This window comes from Clupea harengus, chromosome 20 (assembly GCF_900700415.2).
Source record: "Clupea harengus chromosome 20, Ch_v2.0.2, whole genome shotgun sequence".
Lineage (NCBI taxonomy): Eukaryota > Metazoa > Chordata > Actinopteri > Clupeiformes > Clupeidae > Clupea > Clupea harengus.
Window position 1 is genome coordinate 15,214,324 of NC_045171.1, and position 21,462 is coordinate 15,235,785.

At 45.9% G+C, this 21,462-nt stretch overlaps 1 protein-coding gene across 3 annotated transcripts in view; it reads left to right on the plus strand.

Moving 5' to 3' along the window:
* Positions 1–21,462, plus strand: part of apba2b (amyloid beta (A4) precursor protein-binding, family A, member 2b) — a 101,054-nt gene that overhangs the window by 8,292 nt on the left and 71,300 nt on the right. Inside the window, exon 1 of one of the 3 annotated variants that reach the window (XM_031586782.2) lies at positions 21,384–21,462. This exon is cut by the window's right edge and continues 350 nt beyond it. The exons of the other annotated variants lie outside the window; for them this stretch is intronic. The gene's annotated coding sequence lies outside the window, so the exon portion shown is untranslated. Of the gene's footprint in view, positions 1–21,383 lie in introns of those variants that run through there. 3 annotated transcript variants of the gene reach the window in all.

The following is a 21,462-nucleotide window of genomic DNA, read 5'->3' on the forward strand; positions in this document are numbered from 1 at the left end:
ACCCAATATACACTCGCTTTATACAATTACAACCCCCTCCACCAAATATACACTCCTTATACAATTACAACCCCCTCCACCCGATATACCCAGGATGCTGCGCTCGTCTAATGAGCGTCGTTTAGCACTTCCGTCTGTGCAAGTACGGCAATCCAGACTATTCTCATTCAACAAGCTGCCTAGCACTACCAGAGCAGGGGCGTCCCTCTCTACCTTTAAGAAGCTCTTGAAGACTCAACTCTTCAGAGAGCACCTTCCTTCCTAACTTGCACTTCTACTAGTACTTAACTTGCAAATTTCTTCTATTTCTTATGTAAATATGTATTTATTGTTACACTAGGTATCTATTGCTCGTAGCTTGACTGTTCTCTCCCTTGTACATCGCTTTGGACAAAAGCGTCTGCTAAATGACTAAATGTAAATGTAATACACGCTTTATACAATTACAACCCCCTCCACCCAATATACACGCTTTATACAATTACAGAGGTGGAGTTGAAGATGGAGATGGAGACCAATGACTACTCATCTAGAATAATGGTTCTCTCTTGCCCTCCATCAGCCTCTAACTGGCTTCACTCCAGCTTCACAGCGGGGAACAGACCAGAACAGGCCTGACAGAGAGCCGCTCTGATGGAAAGATCTTCACTTTGGAAGGAAAGAGACGAAAGTTGCGAATGTAATATAACTGTAATATAACTGCTTGGGTCGTGTAACTTTCATTTTCAATTCGACAATTGGGTTTTTTCATTAACCGCGCACACAAGGAGATAGAATGAATCATATATAATTTTGTAGTTGTGTACATAACTTCCTCTCTCCCTAACTCAGTTCAGTACACATCAGATACTCCCTGGATTTTCTTATGTGTTCATATACAGACCACCAGTGTTGTGCACGTTCACACCTCTCATGAATTAGTTCAAAGTTCAGTTCATACAAGTAAACATGAATCGTTCACGTTCATAGTTCACCATTTAAATTCTGAACTAGTTCATAGTTCAGTTCATTTTCATTTTTTTTTTTTTTATTATTGCTCATTTTTCAGGAGGACATAATTTGCACAGAAAGGTGAGATTTTTACTGTCGGAAACTTTATCAGACAGTGTGTAAAAATCCTGCACATAATAATAAGGTGGATCGGATGTAGGCCTACTCGCTGAGTCTGGGTTTTCGCTTTCACTTGCCATTTTTATATTGACACCGAGAGCTGTTGCCTTGGAATACGTTGCTTGTTTGGTATACATGTGTGTGCGATGATTCATGGGTAATGTAGGGCGAAGTCGAGTTAGTTGGTTTAGGTATCGCAGAAAATATACGGGTACTGTTATAGAGGGGGTTCGGGAAATGTGTAATCACTGAGGGTCATCCGATTAGAATGGAAAGGAATGGAGACTTGGATATTCAGTTTGATTCTTCACTCTTTGTATTGCATTAACAACAATGAATGGGAAAAATTGTAGGTGGGTGTATGTTTGTATGTGTGTGTGTGTGTGTGTGTGTGTGTGAGTGTGTGAGTGAAAGTAAAGTACAAACAGAAAATATACATTAATACACAGCCCTGTAGTAGCCTACCATTTAAATAATGAATTATACAGGGAACTAAAGGTAATAATTTAACCTCTTCAGCAATGCCATGCTACTGGCTTAATCTCAGATCAACAAGGGCATGTACACTAAATGAAAGACCGCTCAAAAGTTAGCATAGGTAAACCCTGAAACACTCGTATTTGTACATTAGCAGCTTATGCTAAGCGAGTTCACGAACAGTGCATCATGCTAGATTAATTAAGTGACAGTGCTCGTAACAATTATGAGAAAGCTAAACTATAACAAACACATAATGACAAGGTAGGCTACAAAGTCAAACTCACGTGTACATGGACGCACACAACTTCAACAAAGTGCCACGTTCAATTATGTGAAAATATGGGGTTGATAATGACATGACTATCTCAGGTCCGCCAGGATTAGCATGGAAATGAAGTAACTCGATTTAGCTCGCTATGGACCAACCGCCATTGTCTTTGCGTGAATGAGTCCATCTTTGGGGAGGCGAGCGTGAGAGAGCGAGAAAGAGAGAGAGAGAGAGAAAGAAAAGTCAGGCCCCCCCCGTCCATCCCCCTTCCCCTCATCCCCTTTAGCTGGGGCAGTTCTCTAGTCAGGTGAGAGAGTAGGTGGTATGAAGGGAAACTGCCTGAGTGATGGCTGTGAGGTTAGGCTTTATGCTGCATCTGGGCAGACTTCAGGCTGGGTGTTGAGTATGTGTTGCATCATTGGCGTTTGGAAACTTGTATGTGTGAGTGTATACCGCGTTAAGTGTGTATATTTTACAAAAAGTGTTTTCCAGCAGTGAAGACTTCAGGGGATTTTAGAATGAAATCGTGCAGTGATCAAGCATCTCATAACTATCTCATTGTCATCGTTTACAGAATACCCAGAATCGCGAAGAACCGCTCACTTCTCTGTTGCCAGGCGTCAAGAATAGGCCTGGGAAAAACAAAACAGTTCCAAATTGGCCGATAAAATCGGGTTAGTGTAGTGATTTACCTGTGGCGAAACTACAGCTGTGGCCGCCCTGGAAAGCCAAAGCCCTGTTGTTCTCAGACCGCCAAATTGTTAATGGCAGATTTAAGCGTGAAAAATACAAATTGGCAAATTTGCAGACAAGCGCCGGCTGGGCGTGTAGAAGAGATCACACCACGCAGATCAAGGACCTGGTTTCATCTCCGGAAATCAGAAAGGCAAGGAAAGGCCTGTTTTACATTCGAAGGGCTGATTTCGTAGAATGATCGGCTCATTACATGGCTGTAGGATTATTTTCCACAGAGAATAAGTAACACGTTTCAACGAAGTAAGCAAGACCAATAAAACCAAAACGGTGCAGTAACATGGCAAAGGACTCAAGCACGTTCTCTTGATCGAGTGTTCAGGGGTAGGTGTGGAATGCAGGTGACATAACTGTCATTTCATCCGTCACAGTGACAGACAGTGACATCTTTCTTTCCACCCCACATTTCAAATTCTCCCCCTGGTTTTCTCAGACATATGTCTGCCTCCGTATGTCAAAGACTATTCTTTAGGTGAAACAGACTTTGGGCTGTGTTACGCAGTAACAAGGTGTAGAGGTGTTTCTCATGTGGTCTACACATAATAGCTGTTGGCTTTTTTAATAGATGTGCTAGCGTTGTTGTGCCATTCGTCCCCGGGCCTTACAGCTGTGTAGGTAGGCTATGGGGGTGGGGGGGTGCATATTTCTCACCTAATAAGTACATCTATGGTGTTGTTGTTTGTTTTTGGTATCCTGCAGCACTAAGGTTCTTTGTTTATTCACACTACAGTTCACTGTGTTAATGTTAATGCAGGCTGTGTTTGCTTTTGTTTGTCTTATGTCACAATCACGAGTGATGAATTGCGAACATGTTCACCAGTGCGATGGAGCAGCAGTTTACAAACACACACACACACACACACACACACGCACACACGCACACACGCACACACGCACATACACATACACATGCACATACAGACACACACACACATACAGACAGACACACACAAACACACAGACACACAGACACACAGACACACAGACACACACAAACACACAGACACACAGACAAACATTCGCACACACACACACACACACACACAAACACACGTACAGACACACACACACACACACACACACACACACACACACACACACACACGTACATACACACACATACAGACACACACACACACACACACACACACACACACACACACCCACACACACACACACACCCACACACCCACACCCACACGCACACACACACACACACACACCCTGCAGATGCATGGTGAGGCCCTGGCGTGTGCTTCTCTGCATGCTAATGGCATTTGCGCTTGCTCAGAAGCAGCATGGCTAATGAGAGGCGCTCATTCAGAGCTTAAACAGTGATAATGACTTAACCACTGAGCACACTGACCAGGCATTCTGCCCACCAACTGCAGTAAGGTTAACCCTGTGTGTGTGTGTGTGTGTGTGTGTGTGTGTGTGAGTGTGTGTGTGTGTGTGTGAGTGTGTGTGTGTGTGTGTGTGTGTGGGTGTGTGTATATGCTCATTGTACATTCACTTATACTACTCGCCTCCAGCCTCTCCTCATCAGAAGGAAATGTTGTGTAGCTGTGTGCAGTTATTCACACACACACACACACACACACACACACGCACACACAGACACACAGACACACACACACACACACACAGACACACAAAGACACACACCCCTCCGAGAGGTGCTTGACCCTGAGAGAGGTGTTTGTACGTTCTGATCTCAGAAACGCCCCGCCATGTTTTGAAAGCCTGTGTAGTTGTGTGTGTACTGCATTCCAGATGGCAGACAGAACTGAGCCAAATCTGGGCCACATCTCTGTGTGTGTGTGTGTGTGTGTGTGTGTGTGTGTGTGTGTGTGTGTGTGTGTGTGTGTGTGTGTGTGTGTGTGTGTGTGTGTGTGTTGTGTGTGTGTGTGTGTGTGTGTGTTTGGGGCGGGGGTTCTGCTCCAGAATCGGCGTATAGCTGGGCAGAAAGCCTTGAGATATTGCGGCATACCCGGCATATTTCTCACATACCATCCATCACTGAAAATGTCCTGTGCTCCGCAAATGAGTTCTGCCTCACCACAGAGAGATTCATAAACAGCCTCAGCACCAAACCCCATCAGTCTCAATGCGAGGGCGTGCTGTAGTCTAAACAGCAAGAGTTCATTGTGACTATCTCACAAAGCACTCATCCGCATGATTTATAGTTTACATTCAGGGGAGTTTGCTTTTGCATGTTTTTCTGATTTGCTGTTTGACAGCAGCCATAGAGGCGTCTCTGCTGTAATTGTGTCTCATTCCTGGGGAGGGAGAGCAGTCCGTCACCGCGGCGGCGCTGAGACGAGGTCTGTGTGAAAAAGTTTTGTAATGAATTCTACTGGTTCGCCGCCAAATGTGAGATTGCAGCGTTGATGTACATTGCTTATCCACAGCTTACTTTAACACTGCAATTCATCCTGGACCTCTTCCACCCCCCCCCCCCCCCACACCCACACACCCATCTCTAAATCACCATTCATTCACCCCCCACTGTTTTTCAGCAACTGCATGCAGTGCTGGATTTCATTCTTCTTCTTAATGAGATTTCTCTGTTGAAAAGATTGCCTGACTGTTAAATTGTTGGTTGGAATGATTTTCAAGGATGGGGTCATGACAGCTAACAGTTTCTCTGTGGGTTGGTTGTCTATGCAAGAGAGCGAGACGGTAAATGTCTTTGAATGAAGCAGAGGATTTACTCAGAAAGGCCCTCCTATAGTTTGATCCATGAAATAAAATGGATGGTGTGTCCCCATGACCGAAGAGATAGCAAAAAAAGAGTGCAAGTTTATCTCTCTCACTCTCTCTCTCACACACACACACACACACACACACACACCACACCACACCACACCACACCACACACACACACACACACATCATTTTAATCCACTGCTTGCACTATCACATCTCGTCCGGCTGCCTTTAACCGTGTATTTCTCCTTCTCCTTGATGGAAGAGGAATATTGATTTTTCTCTTGATGATCATCGGGGAGGAAGCGTGGCACCAGAGTTGGGCGGAGGCAGAAGACACAGAGGGTTATGGGTTTCTGTCGCTGATTACCTGTGTACTTGGGCTCCTCCGGACGGCCAGCCAAATCCAATTTAGTGTGGTATCTTTGGCAGCCATCTGTATGTGGAGGCCATCTTGAGTGACTAGTGGCAATGCTGCCCTTCCCCGGGTCTTCTAAAGGACTCGTGCCCCACTTTAAGGAAGATCCATAGCACCACAACATCGTTAAAGCCTATTGGGTGTGCTTGTAACTGCACCCATTTATCGGCCTATTTTATTGGCTTTTTCCAGTGATAAAGAAAATGGCCCATGTAAAAGCAACATCATGAGTTATGATTGGTCATGATGTCTACAGTGAGGCCATGAAGTCTGCAATGCACCAATCACCAGCCTTGTTATTGTTGCGTATTTACTATGCCAAAGCTTCATCCCATCATACAGACAGGGTAAGCATAATGCGAACAGCCCTCTGGTTATGAAAGTGGCTTGGCCAGTGACATCAGCCTCAGTGTTGCTAATATGCTGTGAACCAGTCGAGGCTCTGATCATCACGGAGCTGCATTGACCTTTCTCATATTACATGTTGTCGATTGCCATTTTGCACCAATAATCTGGCTCCTAAAGGCCTGAGCTTAGTATGCAAGCTTCATCGTGATATCTAATTGATTTCTCTCTCTCTCTCTCTCACTCTCTCTCTGTATCACATGCGCGCGCACACACACACACACACACACACACACACACACACACACACACACACAAGCACACACTAATCACGAACAGATGTTTTGCCTGGAAGGGATATACAGAGGACATGAAGCCCATGCTCAAAGTACCAGCTGGGCTCGAAAAAATACAATACAACAATTAACCAAGGTGTACATCTATCACCATAGCGTCACCAGAGTAACTTACAGTAGAATGACTCACAGTACAACACAGATTGATATTGTTAAAAGTTGCAAGTCTTTTATTTGTCAGATGCACAAAATGACACAGGGTCAGACTGGGCACTGAAATTCTTACGACAGACACTGCCCAAACCTACCATAACATAACAACACATAATATACATAACATAACCATGACGTACACTCTGCACAAGTACTATGAACATAATTTACACATAATAAACATATAAATAACCTTACTAAATATACAAGATAAATATACAATACGGTGTACTAAACATGTAACAACCTACCAGTATACATACAGTATAATACTAGATATACATATAGCAGCCTATACATATAATACTAACATATATACATATAACACATATAATAAACTATGCTACCCTATTGACCTATACTAACATACATACAACCCAGTCAGGGAGTTACAGGTAGTGCAATTTTCCTGATAAGGTGTTACTGCTAGTGCAAGTAACTGGTATTTATATTGGTATAAATGTTGGTATAGTAATAGAGACAGGTGCTAACATCACCAAGGTGATGGGTTGGATGCCCAGGGAGCACATATGCTGGTGAAGACTACAGGTCCCACTGGACACAAGACTACGTTTAGTATTTAGTATTTACTACATTTATGTACTTTTTCTTCAGTATGTGTGTTTATATGTTTATCAAACGCCCAATCTTGTTGTTGTTGTTGTTGTTGACACTTTGCTCTGCCTGCTGTTCTACTAGTTACACTACAGGAACGTCTCTCTGTGTGGCCTGAATAAAAAATATGATGCTTCAGCTTGTCTCCATAAAAGGAGAGGTTCTGTCAACAACTCTGTCTGTCAGCTCTTCAAGGATTTATTTGGTATTTAATTGGTTGCCGAATGTCTGTCGTGTTGATCCTTTGTCAGAGGACATTTATTTCTGTGAGGACTACTAAAGAAACTGCTTTACTCTCTAAACTGGAAGGCTTTTGTGGCCACTGCATTAGAAGGATGTGTACTCTGGCATGACACAAGAGCAGATCTTAAAGGTATAGTCTATAATTCTGGTGAAAGGTTGTTGATATTTGTGCTGATTAGACAAATAAACCACACTGTCTTCTGTGCTCCTGAAGCAACGTGCTGATGGGATGGAATTGTTTATGGCTCAGTGTGAGTGTGTGTGTGTGTTTGTGTGTATGTGAGTGTGAGTTTGTGTTTGTGAGTGTGTGTGTGTGTGTGTGTGTGTGTGTGTGTGTGTGTGTGTGTGTTTAGGCTCGTTCTGAGCCACTGTTATTTACAGAGCCAGTATTGTGTGTATTGAGTCTTTTCGAGCGCACACATGAAACGTACAGCTTGAGGACCGTGAGGAGTGATTCGCTGAATTTGACCAGAAAAATGTATTGAATTAGAATCGCGAATTGCACGTTTAAATCTCTGAATCGATCAGTGCTAGTGGCTCAGCCAATAGAAAGCTGGTGGAGTCTCAGCTGCTGACACGATCCAAGTCATGAGCTCAATTGCCTCGGATCACATATGCTGCTACAATGGGCACGTCACCCATGCTGAACACCACCACTTTAGAGAAAGGCCTCCGCTGAGTGACTACATGAGATGTAATCATTGGCTCCCAAAAGCCACGTTTGATGTTCAGCTGCATGTAGTGGGTAGTTAGGGTGCAAACTCTGGAGCGGCAGTTCTGGCAGTGCCGCCTGGGTTAAATCAAGCGTGCGTTAATGTCGCCCAGTGGTGTGCCTGCAGCGTGTGTGTTTGTCATGGAGTTCTTTCAGAACACACCACTGAGTGTGTCCTCACAGATGTCCAAATGTTCCGGTCCAAAATTAGACTGTGGAATCCGAAGCATGTTCACCAATCGGAAGTGGTGCACCTGCACCGGCTCTCACACAGCGCTGCCATGGCTGTGAGCCTCCAGCTCTTCACTGCCAGATTCTCAGCAGCTGCTGCTTCCTGACAGGAACAGCAGGGAACTGTGGGAAGTGGAGTCTTTTTTTGGAATGCAGGTGCAGCTTTGAGGGGAGTCAAAGCGTCTGTGTACCACAGATCAGTGACACAGGGGAAGGGAAGTCAAGGGGCAACTGAATGTCGGAAGGGGTTATTCAGGGCACCTCATAGTACTGTGACTTGGGTTTACAGAGCAAACTCCTCCTGTCAGATTACCTATGTCGTGTTCACAAGTAAAACTGAATATGGCTGGATTAGTACAGCTAATAAACAGTCAATACCTATGTAATTACTATTCAATAAACTATGAGACGTTAGCCACACACCAAGTCAAGTCAAGTCAAGTCAAGTACTTGGCAACTGACAGTATTCATAATCTGACCTCAAAGATAATCAGTGGGCCTCTTTGTGCTTAATGACAGTAGATAGTTGTTGTGTCCTGTACTTTTAATGCTGCACAGGAAGGACCTATACAGTTTGTATACACATGAAGAAGTTACACTTCCTGGAGATGCCATGTGAGTTCTGCCTTGAGTAAAGTACCTGTTGGTCTAGCTCTGCCTACTCCGTCATTTCTCATACATTAGAACACTACAAAATTGGCGACGAGATTAATTTACTTCGAAGAAAATGACGGCTGCAAATGTGCCTTTCCCAAGTTTTTTTCTCCCGTGCCCCAGTGAGCCTGCTGTGCCGTTTAAAACTTGGATTCAAAATCTTTCATCTTTCAAAACTACCTGGTAGTTATCAACGGCGACTGGAGATGCTTGGCCAGTTGCCAGAAGAAGAGCTGTTTCTCCTACACTGCCTCAGGTACGGAGGGACAAAAGAATATTCTACAATCTTCCTAACACAGGTGCCACTTATGATACAGCCGTTAATGCATTGAAAGCACACTTTAATCCGAAGACTAATACAGTGGCGGAGCGTCATGCTTTTCGTAAACGTTCTCAATCTCCCCACGAGTCAATTTTACAGTATGTTGCTGCCTCTACGTGAACCTTGTGTCAACTTGTGATTTTGGTGATAGTGAAAACGAAATGATACGTGACCAATTGATAGAAAACGTGTGCAATTCAAGAATACGTGAAAGACTGTTACTAGAGCCTGAACTGTCTTTAGAAAGAGCATTAACTTTGGCTACTCAAATCGAGTCTGCTGCACACCAAGCCAAGGCAATTACTGATACGCACGTGGCTCCAGTACAAGCGGTGCAGCACACTTCAAACAGAAGGGGGAGAGGGGTAAGGACGAATTTTACTGGCGCCAATGCTCCTGTCAATCAAAGTAGAAAGATAACTTGCTATCGATGTGGATCAGATGCTCACTTAGCCAATGCAGCTAACTGCCCAGCTGTAACAGCAACATGCAGGCAATGCAAAAAGACTGGACATTTTTCTAAAGTCTGTCGTTCTACACAGCCCCATACTGATGTGCGTGAAGTCGAACTCCCTGAAGTCTTAGCGTTATACACAGACCATGCTGCCAGTGGTACTACAAAAATTACATGCACAGTGGAAATTACTGCCCATCACTCACAACCCTGATACAGTGGACTTAGTCGTCGACACTGGGTCTTCTGTATCCATCCTGCCACAAAGCCTCTACGTGCGCCATTTCAACCACGTTCAGCTGACTCAGTCCAAGGTCAGGCTGTGTCTATTCTAAAACGCACATCCCTGTTCTTGGCTGTTGTCCGCGAATGTGTCACTACATGGCCGCACAGCTCCATGCACATTCTACATTGTAAATTAATGGGACTCCACTGCTGGGGAGAGACCTCATGACAGCACTACAGCTTTGCATGCGCACAACAGGGTCCTGCCTCCTTGACGCCCTCTACTTCTCCTGCTCCGGTGCTGGAATGCGCTGCCTTCACCCTTACACCTGCTTTTGGCTGTGCAAAGAACTTTGTTCACTTAGTGAAAATTGATGACCACTGTTACACCAGTGCCGCCAAAAGCTTACGCCGCCTGCCATTGTCTTTTCGAAGTGCCGTGACAGAGGAACTGAATCACCTGCAAGCAGCGGGCATAATTGAGCACATTGATGCTCAGCATGGTGTCACCAATTGTGTCATTCAGAAAAAGTCAGGAAAATTCGCATGTGTGTTGACCTGCGCAAACCCAATAAAGCAGTCATTGTGGATGCCTTTCCATTGCCCCATATGGATGAACTGCTGTCCAACCTAAAAGGTGCCACCATCTTCTCTACAATTGACCTGACTAGTGCTTACTACCAAATGCCTTTGCATGAAAACAGCCGTGATCTCACAGCATTCATCACACATGATGGCTTGTTTCGCTTTCGTCGTGTGCCATATGACTTGCTTCTGCACCTTCTGCGTTCCAGAAATGATGAGCATCGTCCTCTCTGGCCTGCCAGGGGTAGACAAACTACCTGGACGACATAATTGTACATGCCCATGACATGCCTGCCCACGACAAAGCTCTGGACACCGTTCTACATCGCCTGGAAATCTGCTGGCCTACAACTCAACGATGAGAAGTGTCGTTGTCCGTCAGCCCAGCTTGCCTTTCCTGGGACATATCGTTTCAGCTGATGGACTTGCAGCCTGATCCTGAACGTATACAGGCCATTGCCAATGCCCCTGCACCTACTGATGCCTCAATCTGCGCTCCTTCCTTGGACTGCTCTCATGGTACTCCAAGTTCCTGTCCAACCACGCTTACTGTGGTGGAACCAATGAGAGCATGCCTGAGATCAACTCACAGTGCTTTTCAGTGGACTGATGAGGCACAGACTAGTTTCGAGAATGTTAAAAACATGCTGCTAGATAGCCAGGCCTTGGCTTTGTTTGATCCCACATTGCGCACCATAGTGTCTACCAGACGCATCAGACTATGGCCTAGGTGGCGTACTGTCACAAGTGGGCTCAGACAGTATTTGAACAGGACTGTGGCGTTTGCGTCTCGAAACTCTCTCTGCTGCTGAACGTAAATATGCCACAGTGGAAAAGGAAGCCTTAGCATGTGTTTTGGGCTGTCGAGCGGTTGGCGTACATTCCTCTGGGGACGCCGCTTTACCCTACGGACAGACCACCAGGCGCTGACGACGCTGCTGACCACCAAGGGGTGTCGGGCGTGCTGGTCTACGTGTGTCAAGATGGTCTGCTCGTCTCATGTCCTTCACTACGACATAATTTACCGCCCAGGCGTTGAAAATGGTCCAGCCGACTGCATGTCTCGCTTACCTTTACCTGCTGCTCCTTCACCTGATGGCTCCATTGCTCCTGCTAACGGTGACGACTCTGATCCTGAATACGTTGCTCTCCTGACTACTGCCAGTCACACTCTGTCTGCCACTGACTCGACTCTGCTTGTGCTACATGCCCTGAGCTCACAAAAACTCTGCGCACAGATCACGCGTGGATGGCCTCCTTCACCCAAAGGCCTCGGACCTGACCTGTTGCTATACTACAAGCTGCGCTTAGAAACTCTCAGTCAAGAAACCTTTCATTTTTTCGTGGCTCTCGACTGATTGTGCCCATAAGCCTTACGTCTGACCTGATTGCCATCGCCACACGAGTCCTCATCAAGGGGTGGTACGGACAAAACAACGACTACGTGAACTCTGACTGGTGGCCAAAGATGGATGCTGAGGTGCTCAGTGCCATCCGGCTCCTGCCAGCTGTGGCCAGTTGAATGACAAAACAGCTAAGCCGCGCCCAGTTCCACTGCAACCAGTTCCTGCCAGATGGTCCATGGCAGAAGGTCGCTGTGGACATAGTGGGCCCATTCGACATTGCTCCTCCAGAATGCAGGTACGCAATTACACTGACCGACTACTATAGCAAATGGCCAGAGGTTTGCCTTCACTCGCACTATTACCCACTGAAGCTGTGATCACCTTCCTGTCAACTGGTGTTCAGCCGCCATGGTAATCCTCTGAGCATTGTTTACAGATAATGGTGTTCAGTTCACCTCTGCTGGCTTTTGCTGCTTTCCTACAAGAAAGACAAATACGCCATCACCGTTCATCTCTCTACTATCCTGCTGCCAACGGACAAATTGAGAGATTTAACAGAGTGCTCAAACAGACTGTACAGTGGCCATTTCAACAACAGCAGCCGTGGAAACCAGCTGTGACTGACTTTCTGCACGTCTACCGTGCCACACCGCACGCCACAACTGGGACTTCACCTTTCCAGCTTCTCCATGGACGGCCAATGCGCACAAAGCTGACACTGCTGCCTCTTGCTTCAACACCTCCTGCTCCTACATTGACTGACATGGACATACGTCACAGGGTCAGCCAACGTCAGCACAAAATGAAGACATACACGGATGCCAGACGTGGTGCTCGTCCTCCTGCCTTTCCTGGGGACAGAGTGCGGGTGAGAAACCCACTACATGTTCCTAAAGGACACAGGAAGTTCAGTGATCCTCTGACAATAAGCAAGAAGCTTGGTGAGGGTACATACAGAATGAGTAATGGAAATACCTGGAATGCCTCCCACCTTACTGGCTTTCCCACCACTACACACACACCTACACACGAGGACACTAAACCACCTGACAAATCACCTGAGCCTAGGCCCATGCGAGAGACTCGCCAGCCTACCTGGCTGCAAGACTTTGTTACTTAAGAATGTGGTACTATACTGTGATTTTTGTGATGCATACAATTGTTTCACTTGCACTTTGAACCAGTGACCATTGATTGTTGAAATTACTATATGCACTATTTCTGATACACTGTTACTGTATTAATTGCACTGGAGTTATTTTAATTGCACAGTAATGTTAGTCAAAAGGGTAAGTTGTTCTGCATACCCATGTGTTTCTATTATACATGTACATATTTCAGTAGGGTAGTTACTCCTTTTCTACAAAGGGGAAAATGTTGTGTCCTGTACTTTTAATGCTGCACAGGAAGTACCTATACAGTTTGTATACACATGAAGAAGTTACACTTCCTGGAGATGCCATGTTAGTTCTGCCTTGAGTAAAGTACCTGTTGGTCTAGCTCTGCCTACTCCGTCATTTCTCATACATTAGAACACTACAATAGTCTAAAGGAGTACCCACATCAAGTGGGGCCCATTAAAGTGAGTTTAGGGACAAGATCTTTGGATTGTGTTCAGTCTGGGCCTCAAGAGCTTTTAGAATCAGTTTAGTACCTGCTAACATAGGAATAAGGGGTTGGGGGTGCTACCAATTAGGCTCAGCAGCCAAAGTTACAACCCTTGTGGCTAATTTTTCAATGGAGAGTAAGCGTGAACTATACTTAGTTACTCTCGCAGTTCTCCTGTTAGCTTGTCCTTCTCACAGTAGTTAACTTTAACACAGCACTAGGAACTCTCAAGCGGTTACTGTTGATTTACTTGTGTCTCTGTGTGAAGTGAAGGTAATTCAATCTACCACAAAATGAAATTCCTGCATGAAGCTTCCCGTTTCTTCCTCTTTCAGAAGCGCAACCCCCACTGTAGGGATTTCATACATACAGATGCTATCTGAATGATAGGCTGTTGAAAAGACTCTGAAAAAAGGTTTCCCTCCCCCCTCAGGAGAATAGTAGTGATTGAAGGGACATCAGTGGATTGTAGATGTCAAGATGTCGGTACGGCAGCTATCAGCCGTTGTACTGAGCAGCGAACACCCTGCATTCCATCTCTCACAGAATCTGTTCCATTTGAGGCACTGACATTCAAAAGCTGTTCCCCCAGTGACAGCAGCCATCCATTATTATTTGTGTCTGTGTGTCTGTCTGTGTGTGTGTGTGTGTGTGTGTGTGTGTGTGTGTGTGTGTGTGTGGTGTTGTGTGTATGTGTGTGTGTGTGTGTGTGTGTGTGTGTGTGCTGAAGGGCTGTGGGCCATCAGGAATAGATGAATATGAATGTGGTCGCTAGCTGACAGGCCTCTGTTTCCGTGACGATGGTAATTGCTTTAACGACATGGTGGGAAGACAGAGAGCGAGCGCGAGAGATACAGTGTGTCTTGTTCCTCTGTAACTTTGTGGGGGTGGAGGTATGTGTATGTACATAGCTCTCTCTATTTTTTTTTGCCCTTAAAAAGGCTTACAATTGTTGTCTTTCATCTAGGGTTGTTAAAGAGGAAGGTTTGGGGGTTTGTTGACCCCTTTTCTTTAGGCAACCAGGGCTCAGTTGTTTGAGTGGGGCATCTGGCAGCCAAATGGATTCTGTTCAATTAGACTACACTCTTCAGCTGACACACCTGATCACTGTCTGAGTGGCAGCCCCAATTCTCACGGACATTTCCGGAACACGGAACACCCTTGCACTATTGTCACCGAGGCGACCCCATATCATACATTCTAATGAGAGAATTAGCAGCTGCCAAATGACTGGGAAATAATGGCCGAGGCGTGTGTGTGTGTGTGGGCGCTCACACTCTCACTCTCCACTGCGTTTGTCAGCCCCGGCTCACAGCTAACCCCATCACCCAGCGGATCGGAATAGACTGCCTCTGGCCTTCATCTGTGTCCGTGGCAACCCAGTTACAGATAGGACTCAGGTCCTCAGTCCACACTCATCTCATAACTCAGCTTCATAAAAATGACAGCATTCCATCATTTATTATAACAGAATATTATAATATTCATCATTTGTGTTTTGGTGCAGGGAGGGCAAACACCCCCATCTCTCTCATTTGCGGTTTCTTAACTCCATTTCCAAATCAGAGGATGTATGTTAAATGCCAAGAAATGTCTCTGAATGCCTGTCAGAAGATGGCTTTGTGAAGAATCCTGTCGTGAATGTACTTGTGTGTGTGTGAGCATGTGTGTGTTTGTGTGTGAGTGTATGTGTGTGTTTGTGGGTGTGTGTGTGTGCGATAGATTTCATGGAGTTCTAGTGAGTGCAGCGATGCCAAGATACAGCTCTGTGTTCCTGGCAGGGGGTACAACACTTCTAGACACAGTTGCCTCTCATTAAGGCAGAGTGAATGGATAAATCAGGTGTATACCATTGAATGTTGGTGTGTGTGTGTGTGTGTGTGTGTGTGTGTGTGTGTGTGTGTGTGAGTGCAGCCCATGTTTGTGTGTGTGTGTGTGTGTGTGTGTGTGTGTGTGTGTGTGCCCATGTATATCAGTATATGTATGTGTGTGTATGTGCCCCTATATCTTAGTGTATGTGCCTATATGTGTATTTGTTGCACGCACCTGTGTGTATCTGTGCATGCCCGTATAGTATGTGTGTGTGTGTGTGTGTGTGTGTGTGTGTGTGTGTGTGTGTGTGTGTGTGTGTGTACACGCGTCCTAGTATGTGTGTGTATGCTACTACTTGCATGTCTCAGACTCTCTCAAGCATGAAGGGCTCTGGCCAGAGATCCAGAGATCAATAGACACTATCTTTACCTCTCAGACATTGTTTATTACCAGCACGTCTCCTACAGTGTGCAATTTCCCCTTGCCTGTCATGTGAGTGTGTAACTGTGGTGTCTGTGGCTGCAAGGTCTAATGATCACCCCCAGACACAAGGAGCAGCAGCCTTGAGAGAGGGGGAGAGGGGGAGAGGGGGAGAAAGAGAGGGGGAAAGTGAGGGGGAAGAAAAGCTTACGGCAGCCTTCAAAATGCAAAAGTGTGACAATGTCAAGGGGAGGGTGTTTGTGTGATATGTGGGTGTGTGTGTGTGTGTGTGCTTGTGTATGCGTGTGTGTGTGTGTGTGTGAGTGTGTGTGTGTGTGTTTGTCAGTGTCAGGGGAGATCGATGGGGAAAGATTTCGGAACCTGCCGCATGGAGGAGTGTGTCTGACGTCAATGGGCCGCGCCCAGCGAGTTACTACTATAGCCCACCCTGCCATTAGGACAAAGAGGAGGAGAAGACAGAGAGAGAGGGAGAGGTAGATAGAGAGAGGAGAGAGGAGAGAGGTAGAGAGATAGGGAGAGGAGGGAGGTAGAGAGATAGGGAGAGGAGAGAGATAGAGAGAGGAGAGAGGAGGGAGGTAGAGAGATAGGGGGAGGGTTTAGAGAGACAGGACAGTAGGGGGGTGGGGTTGGGGGGAGGCGCAGAAGAGCGAGAGAAAACCCCGATGGGAACCAGGGGGCCCTGAGACGGATCAGATGGGGAGATGTGTGTCCGAACCGCACAAGACCGGGGCCACAGTCCCCTACTATTGGAGAGAGAAACAGAGAGCCGAGGAGGAGGAGGAGGAGGAGGAGGAGGAGGAGCGCACACTGGAGGAAATATGGAGAGGGGGGGCTTGGAAGGAGGGTGGATGATAGAAAGAGAGAGTGAAAGTGTGAAGGAGGGCAAAGAGAGGGCAGGGAGAGAGAGGGGGAGGTAGAGCGTGAGAATGAAATAGTGTGTGAGAGCGAAGGCAAGACAGAGAGAGAGAAGGAAATAATGTGTGAGAGAGAAGGAGATAGAGAAAGAGCGAGTGAGAGAGGGAGAGAGAGAGACCGAGTGAGAGAGATAGAGAGAGATAAAGTGGAGAAGGTGAGAAGTAGATAAATACAGAGGGGATTTGTGATGAGATTGAGAGAAAGGGGAGGGTTGAATCCTGGTTGAATCCTGGTTGAATCTGGAGTCACCCGCAAGCTAAGGAGTCTGGAAGCACAAGGGACTGAAGAGGAAGAACAAAGGATGCATAGCGGACTGAATAGAGGGAGAAGCGGAAAAACAGTAAAAGATACAGAGAGAGAGAGAGGGGGGAGGGGAGGGAGAGGGCAAGAGTGCAAAAAGAGATAGAGCTGTGCTGATAGAATTCTAAAATATTAATGGACAGTTAGATTGTGGAAGAACGTATAGGCTTACATATTTAATTTCATAGCTCAAGCGATCTTGCCATGAGAAATCCATGTCATTGCCTGAGAGCATTTAAATGGTTTTACTGCAAATGTTGGAACACAGCGATTACATCAGAAACGTCGCTCAAAAATGTCTCACACCTGTTACTTTAAGACACATATATGCCATTTGAGAATATAGAGCCATGGCCAAGCCTTACGTACATCAAAACACACCCAAACAAACACTCACACACACACACACACACACACACACACGGCAGGTGTGGTGCATTGACCTCTATCCTTGCGTGTTCAGCTGTGTGAACTGGCGGTTGTACGGCTGCAGTGTAATGTCACTTCCACAGGGGAATGTAATTAGACGGACTGCACTCAGTTATAGAGGAGGGGGATAGGTCAACGTATGAGGGGAGACGGAGTAATTGAGCAAGCTCTGACTTGATCCATGTACCCCTGTACATATTTGAAGACTTCACTGGATATTTGACTTTCTTTTTTACAGTCTGGCTCTACATGGGTCTTACACATGCAATATTTAATACTTTTGCTCTATAATACTACTACCTTGCCAATAAAGCACATTTGAGAGAGAGAGAGAGAGAGAGAGAGAGAGAGAGGTATAATGAAAGAAAAGAGAAAAACATTGTTATGCCTGGTTGTGAAATAGAGTTCCTAGTCTAAAGAGCTTTGTTTGCTTCAGCAGATGATAAATGAGCTCATATGTAGTGAATTATTTAATCATTTATAATAAAGAATGTGTTGGTAAGACAGATACTCTTGTGTTTGCATGTTGAGATAGACCTGCATACATATGTGATTCAATCATATTGATTTAAACAACAACAACAATGGCAAAAGCAAATACGTTGTATCTGGGATTGCACATTGCTGTGGACCAAGACAACACACCTTGTTCTGTTGATACATTGGGCTGGATATATTTTTGTGGGTGATGAGAGGTAGGTATAGGTCATAGCATAAGAGGGAGAAGGTGTGTCAGAGTTCAGTCGTCGCATACGATGATTACCTGTGATCATCTGATCAATGTGATCAGCGATCTCATTGTCTAAGATTATTGATCCCTTCAGTGAGATGGACATTTGTGTTGCTAGTGACCACCAGATATGCCTACTAGTCGCCCCTATGCTGAGATAAATATCTATGTTAGCCATATCTAATGCTATGTATGTATGACTATCAAGGGGATGATTGGACATATTAGAGAGGATAGGTCATCTCAATCTTCATGATATGTAATGATGACTGTTTCGGTTTATTGATGACATTAGTAATTGATTGGTATTTTTACTGATGAACTACTGATCTTCAGTAGGCAGTAATACAGAGAATGGAGAATTTAGAGTTTGTCGATGAGTAATATCAGTAGGAATGATATGTAATGATAACCAGCAGTAAGGATTGTTGCAGTTTATTGAGTGTGTGTGTGTGTGTGTGTGTGTGTGTGTGTGTGTGTGTGTGTGTGTGTGTGTGTGTGCTCGTTTTTTGGCCACTTTACAAAGTCCCTGTGTGTTCTGGACTACAGTGTCATATACTGCCAGGGACAAATCCTGCTCCTTACCGCACACGCACACAGACCTTGATGTTCCCTTAACAGAAAGGACACACTCCACCATCTGATGGTGGCCTATTTGGTCATGTAAACTAAGCGCTTTCCCAGAGAGAGAGAGAGTGTGTGTATGTGTGTGAGTGAGTAAGCATGCACATGTTGTGTGCATGTGCATTTGTATATGTTCCTTTGTGAGTGTGTGTGTGTGTGTGAGTAAGCATGCACATGTTGTGTGCATGTGCATTTGTATATGTACATGTGTGTGTGTGTGTGTGTGTGAGTAAGCACGCACATGTCGTGTGCATGTGCATTTGTATATGTACATTTGTGAGTGTGTGTGTGTGTGTGTGTGCGTAGTGAGAGATTTTCACAGATTCTGTGCTGGCATGCGGTGTGGGCTTCTGCCATTTGTCAGGATTTGGTCAGGAAATGAGTCCTGCTTCCAGATGGCATCTACTCCCCAATGGCTGAGAGTGCAGCTGGTTTCTCTCTTTCTATCCCGCTCTCTATATATCCCTCTCTCCATCTCTCTATCTGTTTGTCTCTCTCTTTTTTTCTTGCCTCTGTCTCTGTTTACCTCTTTCCCCCTACCCCTCTCTCTCTCTCTGTCTGCCCCTCTCTCTCTTCTTGACTCTAAATATGTCTCTCCCTCCCCTCCCTCTCTGTCACTCGTTCTATCTCTTCTGCATGTTTCTCTATCCCTTTCTCTTGCTCAGTCTATTTTAACTTTCAACTCCTTTTTTATGTCCAGTTCTCTCCATCTCTTACCCTGTCTATTTTCATCTCTTTCTTTATCTCGCTCTCTCTCTCTCTCTCTCTCCCCCCCACTCTGTTGTGATGGCTGAGAGTGTGGTCTTGGCTCTGCTCTGCTCTGTTCTGTTCTGTTCTGTTGCTCGCTGGCTCCAATCGGCTCATCTCTCCTCTCCTCTGCCCTCGCTGTCACTTCTCTTGACCTCTGCTGGACAGAGGCCTAATCTACATTCACACACACACACACACACACACACACACACACACACACACACACACACACACACTCACACCAACACACATATATATAGACCCCCCCACACACACTCTCATACACACTATCATCGCACATGCACTCATACCCTACACACACACTCTCTCTCACACACACACACACACACACACATGGCATCAGCAGTCAACAGCTCCTGGCATGAGTGCTCAGGGGCTGGCATTGCTCATGAATCACTGGTTGCCCAGTCCTCCGACCGGGCCTGTTATTCTCCCCACAGCTTCCGGATCTTTCTATTCAGGTCTCCAGTGGTCAAACGCAGCCATTCATCCATCTACTGCAGCTGTCTCTGCGGAGCAGCAGACAGAAAGAGAGAGAGAGAGAGAGAGAGAGAGAGAGAGAGAGAAAGAGTGAAAGAAAGAGAAAAAGAGGGAGAGCGGGAGAAAGAGATAGAGAGGGAAAGAGAGATGGAGGAGAGGGAATGAGACAGGAGAGAGAGATTCCTTTGGGGATAGCGCTTCCTTTGTTGCCAGAGTGTGTTAGAGCTCGGGTCTATAAATGGAAGAGTGAGGCCCATTTGTCTCCGCTGACACTTCTGTTTGGGCCCAAAGGTTAATCTGGCCGAGCTGGACGGACATGCTCAGAAGGACAGAGTGACAATTAGCCCTACAAATGACCAGTCAGCCCTGTGCCCTGCCCCTGTGGGGTCATCAAGGCTTATCACACACCAAACATCTGCGTCCCGTGCCCACGGCCACCCACAGAGATACTGGGGGCACATGGGAGGGGAGTCAAAGAGAGACGAGCCACTGCTCACTATGATGTCTGTCACAGGCCACAGCTCAATACTGTCTCTAGCTCTCTCACTCTACCCATCTCTCTGTCTCTAGCTCTCTCACTCTGCCCATCTCTCTCTGTCTCTAGCTCTCCTCTAGGGGTGGTAATTGCCACGGGGGTCGACAGTACGGTACTAGCACGAAATTTGGGCCAGGATATAATATTATTGCGATTCTTTACATTTTAGGATGAAGCAAGCTTTGCGATTCAGTTCTGCGACACATTCCGATTCATTGCTCCCATTATTATGCCAAAATAAAGCCACAGTCTTGACTTAGCAGACGGCGCGTTTTGTATACTGGGAGCCTCTGCAGCCATCTTCTCGACTCCAATCTCCACAGAAGAAAAACGAGGTCAATGTTGTTGTGCCGTAGACATATGTACTAAAATACAATTGTAATTATAATATTAAATAAATGAATATTGAGATTGAGATTGAGATTATGAGTGAATGTGCATATTTATCTGCTAATGCCTCACTGCTCTTTCAGCGCCTCTCTGCCACCTGATTGGCGTCTCACCCCCGAGAGGCGTCCCCACAGCCCACACCAGCTTCCTGTTCCTGTTAGTGCAGAGTGTCTGACAGGGGCTCTTAATGTCCTGCAGACCATGATGCAATGCTGATGTAATGGCACTCTTTAGTGGTTCTTTAGCTCAGCTGGTAGAGCAAGGAGCGAACAACACCAAGAGCACGGGTTCACTTCCGAGGGCACACACACACACACACACACACACCCACCGATACAAAATCATATGCTTTACCAGCGAGTCAGTAAGTCAGTTCAACAGAAAGGTTTATTAGGAATAATTGCAAATGGTGATGTTTTAATGAGTGCTGTTGCAAATGCCTCAGGCA